The following is a 13,153-nucleotide window of genomic DNA, read 5'->3' as shown; positions in this document are numbered from 1 at the left end:
AGAGAACACCACCTCTGTCTGCAGAGAGAAGCACCTCTATCTACAGAGAACACCACCTCTCTCTACAGAGAACACCACCTCTCTCTACAGAGAACACCATCTCTCTCTGCAGAGAGAAGCACCTCTCTCTTCAGAGAACACCATCTCTCTCTACAGAGAACACCATCTCTCTCCACAGAGAACACCACCTCGCTCTACAGAGAATACCACCTCTCTCTACAGACAACACCACCTCTCTCCACAGAGAACACCACCTCGCTCTACAGAGAACACCACCTCTCTCTACAGAGAACACCACCTCGCTCTACAGAGAATACCACCTCTCTCTACAGACAACACCACCTCTCTCCACAGAGAACACCACCTCGCTCTACAGAGAACACCACCTCTCTCTACAGAGAACACCATCTCTCTCCACAGAGAACACCACCTCTCTCTACAGAGAACACCACCTCTCTCCACAGAGAACACCACCTCTCTCTACAGAGAACACCACCTCTCTCCGCAGAGAACACCACCTCTCTCTACAGAGAACACTATCTCTCTCTACAGAGAACACTATCTCTCTCTACAGAGAACACCACCTCTCTCTACAGAGAACACCACCTCTCTCTACAGAGAACACCACCTCTCTCTACAGAGAACACTATCTCTCTCTGCAGAGAAAAGCCCTCTCTCCACAGAGAACACCACCTCTCTCTAAAGACAACACCAGCTCTCTCTACAGAAAACACCACCTCTCTCTACAGAGAACACCACCTCTCTCTACAGGGAACACCATGTCTCTCTACAGAGAAAACCACCTCTCTCTATATAGTACACCACCTCTCTCTAAAGAGAACACTATATCTCTCTACTGAGAAAAGCCCTCTCTCCACAGAGAACACCACCTCTCTCTAAAGAGAACACCACCTCTCTCTACAGAGAACACCACCTCTCTCTACAGAGATCACCATCTCTCTCCACAGAGAACACTATCTCTCTCTACAGAGAAAAGCCCTCTCTCCACAGAGAACACTATCTCTCTCTAAAGAGATCACCACCTCTCTCTAAAGAGAACACCAGCTCTCTCTACAGAGAACACCACCTCTCTCTGCAGAGAGAAGCAGCTCTCTCTAGAGAGAACACCACCACTCTCTACAGAGAACACACATCTCTCTACAGAGAACACCACCTCTCTCTACAGAGAACACCACCTCTCTCTGCGGAGAGAAGCACCTCTCTCTAAGATAACACCACCTCTCTCTACAGAGAACACCACCTCGCTCTACAGAGAACACCACCTCTCTCTACAGAGAACACCACCTCGCTCTACAGAGAACACCACCTCTCTCTACAGAGAACACCACCTCTCTCCACAGAGAACACCACCTCTCTCTACAGAGAACACCACCTCTCTCCGCAGAGAACACCACCTCTCTGTACAGAGAACACTATCTCTCTCTACAGAGAACACTATCTCTCTCTACAGAGAACACCACCTCTCTCTACAGAGAACACTATCTCTCTCTACAGAGAACACCACCTCTCTCTACAGAGAACACCACCTCGCTCTACAGAGAACACCACCCCTCTCTACAGAGAACACCACCTCTCTCTACAGAGAACACCACCTCTCTCTACAGAGAACACTATCTCTCTCTACAGAGAACACCACCTCTCTCCACAGAGAACACCACCTCTCTCCACAGAGAACACCATCTCCCTCTACAGAGAACACCACCTCGCTCTACAGAGAACACCACCCCTCTCTACAGAGAACACCACCTCTCTCTACAGAGAACACCACCTCTCTCTACAGAGAACACTATCTCTCTCTACAGAGAACACCACCTCTCTCCATAGAGAACACCACCTCTCTCCACAGAGAACACCATCTCCCTCTACAGAGAACACCACCTCTCTCTACAGAGAACACCACCTCTCTCTTCAGCCCTCTACTCTGACCTCCCCTCATTTTATTCAGTGGCAGATATGAGATGAAGATTCAGAAGAACCAAGTGGTGTTCTTCAAGCACTTTGGTCAGTACCAAAGCTATCATTTTCAATGAGGTTTAGTAGACATAAATGTTGTTCAAAAACAGTGAACAGCATTTGTTATTCTGTGTTAACCTCTGTTGGAACGAGCAAAACTAACATTTTAGATAATGTGTATTTGATCATTGATTTCACAGAATGTTGACCTCAATCGTTCTCGCACCCCCATCTTCCACGCTCACATTTCCCTCTTCCACCCTTTCCTCAACTTTCCCCCAGGGATTGTACGCCATGATGCAGTGAAGACAGACATCAAGGCTGTGAGAGATAGTCCAGCATGGAAATGAGTTCCTTCCCTCTAGGGCCTGGACCCTGTCTGTTCGCTTATCCTTCTCGTGCGTTCCAGCACACCACAACCCCTGGAAAGAATGGTGTGACCATGAAGAAAATCAGTAAGAGGTTCCAGAAATGACCTTCCAGTGTTCCACCTCCCCCAAAAGGAGCTTCTGGCTCGAGAGGTCTATAATGTATCCTTACAGCCACTAGAGGGAGACAGCCTGACACTGGTCCACCTCCCCCAGAAGGAGCTTCTGGCTCGAGAGGTCTATAATGTATCCTTACAGCCACTAGAGGGAGACAGCCTGACACTGTTCCACCTCCCCCAGAAGGAGCTTCTGGCTTGAGAGGTCTATAATGTATCCTTACAGCCACTAGAGGGAGACAGCCTGACACTGTTCCACCTCCCCCAGAAGGAGCGTCTGGCTCGAGAGGTCTATAATGTATCCTTACAGCCACTAGAGGGAGACAGCCTGACACTGTTCCACCTCCCCCAGAAGGAGCTTCTGGTTTGAGAGGTCTATAATGTATCCTTACAGCCGCTAGAGGGAGACAGCCTGACACTGTTCCACCTCCCCCAGAAGGAGCTTCTGGTTTGAGAGGTCTATAATGTATCCTTACAGCCACTAGAGGGAGACAGCCTGACACTGGTCCACCTCCCCCAGAAGGAGCTTCTGGCTCGAGAGGTCTATAATGTATCCTTACAGCCACTAGAGGGAGACAGCCTGACACTGTTCCACCTCCCCCAGAAGGAGCTTCTGGCTCGAGAGGTCTATAATGTATCCTTACAGCCACTAGAGGGAGACAGCCTGACACTGTTCCTTTACAGCTGAGATCATTTACTTTGCTGGAATTTTCACAAGAATGTGGTACATTTTCACATCTCTTAAGCACAAAAATATAAACAGATCATCAAAATGGCTCATGTTTCAGAACTACACATATTTTTAATTGGCTGAGTACAACAAACATACTCACAGTCTTTTGTTCACTGCACCAATTCACTCTTTCAATTTGGATACATGTTCAATCTTTGTATCTGCTTTTCAAAATGCAATATTCACTTCAATTTTGCTATCATTTTCTTGTCATTTGTTAACAATACAAATAACTATCATTTAATGAAACTGCTCAATACTGATAACTACAGAAACACAATCATGTCTAGATAATGTATATATTTTTTCAGATCTCCTGAACGCTCTAAATGTCTATATTTCTACCTCAAATGTATCAATTTGACATCTACTGTATAAGGATAATGAAACTGTTTGATTGAAATATTTGTCAACATGCTCACAATCTGCCATTGAATAGAATATTTACAGAAAATGGTGCCTGTCATGTTATAGTCAAACACTGTATGGAAAAGGATATTTACAATCTACCATTTGTTCTATTCAGCACTTCAAAAAGAACACTTTTGAAATGTTTATTATGTATTTTTTGCTATTGGATTAAATGGTAGTTCAAATGAAATGGTGAGCCTATCATTACCTGATGATTTTAACTTAGACGTTGCATCAAGGACTCCGTGGTGAAAGATGTGTGAAACCCCAATGACTTCACCATCAAAGGTTCCTGAACAAAAGAAAGGGGGCTCAACAAGTAAACACTTTCGAGTGTTATAAATATACCACTTACATCTGAAAATGTGCCAAGGTGATCAAAAATAAGAATGTTGGTTGTTTAACGACACAACCGACGTGTGTGCAACTATTGGACAAAACAGACGGGTTGAATTTGTCTAAACATCAGAATGTTACCATGGTTACTCCATGGATATCAGTCAAAGAAGTCGCTGTAAAAAAAGAATGCAATCGTCTCTACAAGCCAGAATGTTGACAAAATTTATATTTTAACGCATTTTACCGATTGTCCATGCTGTTGGTCCTTTTGGCGATAGGAGGTGGCGCCGATAGGTGCTGTTGGTCCTTTTGGTGATAGGAGGTGGTGCCGATAGGTGCTGTTGGTCCTTTTGGTGATAGGAGGTGGCGCCGATAGGTGCTGTTGGTCCTTTTGGCGATAGGAGGTAGCGCCGATAGGTGCTGTTGGTCCTTTTGGCGATAGGAGGTGGCACCGATAGGTGCTGTTGGTCCTTTTGGTGATAGGAGGTGGCGCCGATAGGTGCTGTTGGTCCTTTTGGCGATAGGAGGTGGCGCCGATAGGTGCTGTTGGTCCTTTTGGCGATAGGAGGTGGCGCCGACAGGTGCTGTTGGTCCTTTTGGCGATAGGAGGTGGCACCGATAGGTGCTGTTGCTTGTATTTTCCATCTCCTGACGCATTTCACATGACGCACAATATGTAAACAATAACCGAATGCAGGATTGTATTCGAGACCACCTAAAGCGAGACTGATTCAAGACCAAGCCGGAAGCGAATCAAGTCCGATTCAAGACCAAGACCTGAGAGGGAGCAAAACCAATTCAAGACCAAGACCTGAGAGGGAGCAAAACCAATTCAAGACCAAGACCTGAGAGGGAGCAAAACCAATTCAAGACCATGACTGTAATTGTGTAAAATTGTCATCATAATAAGTCTTAAAATGTCCAGTATTTCTGTGTTGATATTTCAGAACATATGGATTCTTTAGACATTCAGAACGGTGGATAAATAAATGCTGATGGCAAATAGAGACACACATATTTACTATCCCAAACACATTGAGGAACAATGAGGGCCTTCTACACTTTCAGAGAAAGGCCAACGATTTAATCGCTTCAGTTTTTGTTATTAAGGAAAAGGTTAAAATGAAGAGAAAAAGGGAGATACATCTGGCTAGCTAAGTCAGCCATTGGCTAGGCCATCATAAGCGTGATAGAAGGCATCTGCCATTCAATTGTAATAGGGCAACATTTTTGAGTGACAGTGGAATCAGCCAATCACATTGACTTGTAATGACCAACAGGTCACTGTGCAATAGAGAGCAGTAGTTTTCCCATGGTCTAGCTAGCTTTTGCTGTAGGCTAGTTTGCAGCAGCTGCAGTGGGTGTTAGCAAAGAGGATGTTGTTGCTAATTTGTTAGCTTCTCCCTTTTAAAAAATAACTTTCAGCAAGAAGTTACATTTCAAATTCTCATCATCTGGTGAGTGGAACTGTGTTTTTTATTGCAGCTCACATGCTGTTGTTGCCCATCTCTTTGAAACTATCTTATGTTATGCATTTAAACTTTAGATCACCAGTTATTTGTGTGCTAAATGTTAAACGTTTTTTGCAATCGTAAGTAATAGTTGTACATTTCGATTGGGAAATGCTTAGCCTAATGGTTGTGTTTTTGTATTATGATTGGGACCTACTGGCTTCTTATGTCAGAGTGAATGAACTGCTGTCTTTCCATCGGCCTTATGTAGTGGTGCAGTGATGCCTGGAGAAGTAGGTCCTGTGTGAAGGGGAGGTGCCCACTGTGAAAAATCCTGTTTTCCTATCAGATTTTTCAGATTTTCAGTCTCAAAATCACACTTACATTTTTTTTTACAACAAAACTTGATGTTCTAAGTCCACAACAGGAAACCATTTTTAAGGTCTGGGAAAAATCTACAAAATATATTTGTGAAGGGTGTAGTTGTCCTTTAATTGAATTGAACAAAACAAATGCCCCCCCTCATTGATACAAATCATCATGATATCATTCTGTCAGGTAGGCCTACTACAATGGAGTCAACATTTAATTGGGAAGTTGTTTTGGGGAAAGCCTTTAGAAATGTTCATGCAAACAGTCATGATGACTGAAATACACATCACAAATAGCCTTCTAACCAAGACTAAAGATCAAACTTTTTCAACACCTGGTTTGCATATCCATGGTTGCCTTAGTTAGCATTTACTGGTAGATATCAGTTGAAATGTCTTTCCTACCTACCGGTTCTTCTGTGAGCTGGTCATTGAAAGTTGAGGGCTGCACAGTCTTGCTGCCTGTAGATGATTTTCAGCAAAAAATAGGCTACAGTATGTAGGCTACTTTGTGCATGATTTCTCTACTGTACAACATAATTGATAAGTCGTATACCTCCACTGCACTACTTTGATACGCAACAGAAGGGATTAAGAAGTGAGTATAGGAAATGTCCACTGAAAAAAAAGGGGTACTGGCGTATGCCACCACTGGCTCTTTGTGTTTTATAAAAAGTGACCTCTCCTACATGAGTGTGCTGGTATTACTGTTGCTGTCCTTTCAGCATCACGAGCCTGTCACACACTGAAGACCTAGGTCCAATAGGTTTACCACTGTACTAACCTGTCACACACTGAAGACCTAGGTCCACCAATGTACTAACCTGTCACACACTGAAGACCTAGGTCCAATAGGTTCACCACTGTACTAACCTGTCACACACTGAAGACCTAGGTCCAATAGGTTCACCACTGCTAAGACATGTCTATAATAGATATAAAGACTGTTACAGTTTCACCCTGTCTCCCCTTTACTAATAGTAAGAGCCCAACTTCCAACAGTTTCCCCAACTCTTCCCTGTCAGAGAGTCAAGGCAACTTTCCAACAGTTTCCCCAACTCTTCCCTGTCAGAGAGTCAAGGCAACTTTCCAACAGTTTCCCCAACTCTTCCCTGTCAGAGAGTCAAGGCAACTTTTCAATGACAGTAAAGGACAGTAGTGTTATGACTTAAGTAGCTTTCTATAGACCGTAAGATATTGTTTCAAGAAAGTAGTGTATATATTTGGCCTGGTGAAGGATTTTTTTGGCGCTAACTAAATGGAGGTTGATTATGAGTTTTTTACTCTGCAGGTCTTGGGAACACCAAGTCAAGACAGAGTAAAAATGTAACCGACACGAGATACTCAATATGTGGGTTCGAGACCCGACTACTACAAAACTGGCCAAATGGAACTGAATGTTGTTGACCAAAGCGTGTTCCTTCGCCATCAGCTGGAAGTGCTTGTAACATTTGCCAACTGATTGCATGGGACAAGGTTTGGTCTGTTCTTTGGTTAAAATCAGAAATACTAATAGACATACAGACCAACGTAATGAAAGTTGGGTTAATAACACTAGTCTGTGGATATTTGGTCTCAGATTACCTCCAACAGTACATAATGTAACGGTTCTCTTGGTGTGAAGGAGAGTCGGACCAAAATGCAGCGTTGTGATGATTCATGTTTGTTTAATAAAGGAAAACCTATACATGAATAAACTACAAAATAATTAAATGTTAAAACCTAAACAGTCCTATCTGGTGCAAACACAGAGACAGGAACAATCACCCACAAACACACAGTGAAACCCAGGCTACCTAAATATGGTTCCCAATCAGAGACAATGACTAACACCTGCCTCTGATTGAGAACCATATCAGGCCAGACATAGAAATAGACAAACAAGACATCCAACATAGAATGCCCACTCAGATCACACCCTGACCAACCACAACATAGAAACATACAAAGTAAACTACGGTCAGGGTGTGACACATAAGGACTAAATCAGCAGACAACAGGTAAAGTACGTTCAAATGAAGTTAATTCAACAGTCTGACTTGTGATGGGACTTTTCACATAAAGTGAACCCACTTTTAGAGACAAGAGAGGAGACTTACACTCTTGGATTCATAGAGGTTATGGTTGGCTTAGATTGTTGACAACATGTAACCTATATTTAGTCTTTAATGTATATTAAAAACAAAGACATTTGCTCAAAGACATAGCTAACCAACAGTTGTTGCCATATAGCATTGACATGAAGTCAGTCAAAACATCTCAAGACATGGTATCAAGAACCAGATGAAACTAGCTGAAACGATTCCCCACAAGGCAGTTTCTTGTCATTGTTGCCAGCTATCTGGCCATTCAGAATCAAAACAACTCACATACTAATCTAGTGCCACATTGAAGCCTGCACATCATTTTTGTGATGTTGTCAGCTAATCCATATATACCACTTTCGAAACATGTTTTTTTTCTCAACTAGACGGTGCCACTAGATTACTTCATGATAATAAGTGGAACAATAGATTATACCCTATTATAAACTGGGTGGTTTGAGCCCTGAATGCTGATTGACTGACAGTTGTGGTATATCATACCGCATACCACGGGTATGACAAAACATTTGTTTTTACTGCTCTAATTACATTGGTAACCAGTTTATATTAGCAATAAGGCACCTCGGGGGTTTGTAGTATATGGCCGATATACAACGTCTAAGGTCTGTATCCAGGCACTCCACGATGCGTCATGCATAAGAACCACCCATACTTATGGTAGATTGGCCATATACCACACCACCTCATGTCTTATAGCTTAATTATAAACTGGGTGGTTCGTGCGCTGAAGGCTGATTGTCTCAAAGCCGTGGTATATCAGACCGTATACCATGGGTATGACAAAACATATATTTTTACTCTTATAATTACATTGGTAACCAGTTTATATTACCAATAACGCACTTGGGGGGTTTGTGATATATGGCCGATATAACACGGCTCAAAGTGTATCCAGGCCCTCCACGTTGTGTCTTAGAAGAGCCCTTAGCTGTATGCCACACCTCATCAGGCGTCTTAATTCTCATTTGTTCCCAGTAGTCATACTAATTAAATCAAGCGATTAACAATTTATTTTCCTTCTGGCTTTCTCTGCTATAGACACAATTACTGCACCAAACCCTCAGCCACCGACCCTCTAATGGTAGTTCAATTAAACAATGCCATCACCTCTTTTATGTAGGGCTATGGGGTTAAGGAATTACTGCAATTTGTTAAAAGTCCACATTTTTTAGACAGCAGTTTCCTCTTTAAACAGCAAATATCCCTTCATGATTCCTTTGGCCTAGGTGGAGGCAAATTGAGATTTCATGTTCTTCATGAGAAAACTATCATGTTGTCAAGTTAGTATTCGGCATTCGGAAAGAAGTGAAGGGACTTCACATTGCAACAGATTAATATCTTCTAGTTATGTGCCGGAAAATAGAGTATATAAGCTTACATGTACCCACATATCTCTACATATATAGACCTACATCTACCTACAAATCTCCACATACAGTACCAGTCAAAAGTTTGGACACACCTACTCACTCAAGTGTTTTTCTTAATTTTTTACATTGTAGAATAATAGTGAGGACATCAAAACTATGACATAACACATATGGAATCATTTTGATTCTTCAAAGTAGCCACCCTCTGCCTTGATGACAGCTTTGCACACTCTTGGCATTCTCTCAGCTAGCTTCACCTTTGAATGCTTTTCCAACAGTCTTGAAGGGAGTTACCACATAGCTGAGCACTTGTTGGCTGCTTTTCCTTCACTCTCAGGTCCAACTCATCCCAAACCATCTCAATTGGGTTGAGGTCGGGTGATTGTGGAGGCCAGGTCATCTGATACAGCACTCCATCACCCTCCTTCTTGGTCAAATAGCACTTACAAAGCCTGAAGGTGTGTTGGGTCATTGTCCTGTTGAAAAACAAATGATAGCCCCACTCAGTGCAAACCAGATGGGATAGTGTATCGCTGCAGAATGCTGTGGTAGCCATGCTGGTTAAGTGTGCCTTGAATTCTAAGTAAATCAAAGTAAGCCTGATTCACACAATCTCCTGTTTCTTGTGTCTGTTACTTGAACTCTGTGAAGCATTTATTTGAGCTGGTTATTTGGAGACTCTATTTGGACTGGTACCAGTCTATTTGGACTGGTAACTCTAATGAACTTATCCTGTGCAGCAGAGGTAACTCTGGGTCTTCCATTCCTGTGGTGGTCCTCATGAGAGCCAGTTTCATCATAGCGCTTGATGGTTTTTGCAACTGCATTTGAAGGAACTCAAAGTTCTTGAAATTTTCCAGATTGACTGAACTTCATATCTTTAAGTAAGGATGGACTGTCATTTATTTTTGCTTATTTGAGCTGTTCTTGCCGTAATATGGACTTGGTATTTTACCAAATAGGGCTATTTTCTGTATATCCCCTATTCCTTATAACACAACTGATCGAATCAAACGCATTAAGAAGGAAAGAAATTGCGCAAATTAACTTTTATCAAGGCACACTTGTTAATTGAAATGCATTCCAGGTGACTACCTCATGAAGCTGGTTGAGAGAATGCCAAGAGTGTGCAAAGCTGTCATCAAGGCAAATGGTGGCTACTTTGAAGAATCTCAATTATAAAATATATTTGAATTGTTTATCACTTTTTTGGTTACTAAATGGTTCCATAAGTGTTATTTCATAGTTTTGATGTCTTCACCATTATTCTACAATGGAGAAAATAGTTGAAACAAAGAAAACCCCTTGAATGACTAGGTGTCCAAACTTTTGACAGGTACTGTCTATATAGACCTATACGTACCTACATATCTCTACATATGTAGACCTACACGTACCCACATATCTTTACATAATGTATATAAACCTACGTGTACCTAGTTATCTCTACATATATAGACCTACATGGACCTACAGTTGAAGTCGGAAGTTTACATACACTTAGGTTGGAGTCAATAAAACCCGTTTTTCAACCACTCCACAAATTTCTTGTTAACAAACTATAGTTTTGGCAAGTCTGTTACGACATCTACTTTGTCATGACACAAGTAATATTTCCAACAATTGTTTACAGACATTTTATTTCACTTTTAATTGTCTGTATCACAATTCCAGTGGGTCAGAAGTTTACATACACTAAGTTGACTGTGCCTTTAAACAGCTTGGAAAATTTAAAAAAAATTATGTCATGGCTTTAGAAGCTTCTGATAGGCTAATTGATATCATTTGAGTCAATTGGAGGTGTACCTGTGGATGTATTTCAAGGCCTACCTTCAAACTCAGTGCCTCTTTGCTTGACATCATGGGAAAATCCAAAGAAAACAGCCAAGACCTCCGAAAAACAATTGCAGACCTCCACAAGTCCAAACACCTGAAAGTACCACGTTCATCTGTACAACCAATAGTACGCAAGTATAAACACCATGGGACCACACAGCCGTCATACCGCTCAGGAAAGAGACACGTTCTGTCTCCTAGAGATGAACGTACTTTGGTGTGAAAAGTGCAAATCAATCCCCGAACAACAACAACGGACGTTGTGAAGATGCTGGAGGATGCAGGTACAAAAGTATCTATATCCACAGTAAAACGAGTCCTATATCGACGTAACCTGAAAGACCGCTCAGCAAGGAAGAAGCCACTGCTCCAAAAAAAAGCCAGACTACGGTTTGCACATGGGGACAAAGATTGTACCTTTTGGAGAAATGTCCTCGGGTCTGATGAAACAAAAATAGAACTGTTTGGCCATAATGACTATTGTTGTGTTTGGAGGAAAAAGGGGGAGGCTTGCAAGCAGAAGAACAGTGAACAGAAGATCCGTGAAGCACGGGGGTGGCAGCATCATGTTGTGGGGGTGGCAGCATCATGTTGTGGGGGTGGCAGCATCATGTTGTGGGGGTGCTTTGCTGCAGGAGGGGCTGGTGCACTTCACAAAATAGATGGCAACATGAGGATGGAAAACTATGTGGATATATTGAAGCAACATCTCAAGACATCAATCTGGAAGTTAAAGCTTGGTCGCAAATGGGTCTTCCAAATGGTCAATGACCCCAAGCATACATCCAAATTTGTGGCAAAATGGCTTAAGGACAACAAAGTCAAGGTATTGGAGTGGCCGTCACAAAGCCCTGACCTCAATCCCATAGGAAATATATGGGCAGAACTGAAAAAGAGTGTGCGAGCAAGGAGGCCCACAAACCTGAGTCAGTTACACCAGCTCTGTCAGGAGGAAGGTGACAAAATTCACCCAACTGATTGTGGAAAGCTTGTAGAAGGCTACCCGAAACGTTTGATTCAAGTTAAACAGTTTAAAGGCAATGCTACCAAATACTAATTGTGTATTTAAACTTCTGACCCACTGGGAATGTGATGAAAGAAACAAAAGCTGAAATAAATAATTCTCTCTACTATTATTCTGGCATTTCACATTCTTAAAATAAAGTGGTGATCCTAACTGACCTAAGACAGGGAATTTTTACTAGGATTAAATGTCAGGAATTTTGAAAAACTGAGTTTAAATGTATTTGGCTAAGATGTATGTAAACTTCTGACTTCAACTGTACATATCTCTACATACACTGCTCAAAAAAATAAAGGGAACACTTAAACAACACAATGTAACTCCAAGTCAATCACACTTCTGTGAAATCAAACTGTCCACTTAGGGAGCAACACTGATTGACAATAAATGTCACATGCTGTTGTGCAAATGGAATAGACAATAGGTGGACATTATAGGTAATTAGCAAGACACCCCCAATAAAGGAGTGGTTCTGCAGGTGGTGACCACAGGCCACTTCTCAGTTCCTATGCTTCCTGGCTGATGTTTTGGTCACTTTTGAATGCTGGCGGTGCTTTCACTCTAGTGGTAGCATGAGACGGAGTCTACAACCCACACAAGTGGCTCAGGTAGTGCAGCTCATCCAGGATGGCACATTAATGCGAGCTGTGGCAAGAAGGTTTGCTGTGTCTGTCAGCGTAGTGTCCAGAGCATGGAGGCGCTACCAGGAGACAGGCCAGTACATCAGGAGACATGGAGGAGGCCGTAGGAGGGCAGCAACCCAGCAGCAGGACCGCTACCTCCGCCTTTGTGCAAGGAGGAGCACTGCCAGAGCCCTGCAAAATGACCTCCAGCAGGCCACAAATTGAGGAAAATAAGAACAATCCGAAATTCCTTTTTGATACTGTCGCAAAGCTAACTAAAAAGCAGCATTCCCCAAGAGAGGATGTGCATGTGTCTGCTCAAACGGTCAGAAACAGACTCCATGAGGGTGGTATGAGGGCCCGACGTCCACAGGTGGGGGTGGTGCTTACAGCCCAACACCGTGCAGGACGTTTGGCATTTGCCAGAGAACA

General features: G+C 42.6%; 1 long non-coding RNA gene across 1 annotated transcript; it reads left to right on the top strand.

Annotated features, from left to right (window-relative positions):
- The first annotated feature begins 1,831 nt into the window (after positions 1–1,831).
- Positions 1,832–3,792, top strand: LOC109885646 (uncharacterized). Its single transcript, XR_004202999.1, has 2 exons — positions 1,832–2,022; positions 2,257–3,792. It is a non-coding gene; the product is annotated as an uncharacterized LOC109885646 (long non-coding RNA).
- The last annotated feature ends 9,361 nt before the right edge of the window (positions 3,793–13,153 follow it).

Source organism: Oncorhynchus kisutch, linkage group LG15 (assembly GCF_002021735.2).
Source record: "Oncorhynchus kisutch isolate 150728-3 linkage group LG15, Okis_V2, whole genome shotgun sequence".
NCBI lineage: Eukaryota > Metazoa > Chordata > Actinopteri > Salmoniformes > Salmonidae > Oncorhynchus > Oncorhynchus kisutch.
The sequence above is the reverse complement of the archived record's forward strand: the minus strand, read 5'-3'. Positions and strand labels throughout refer to the sequence as shown.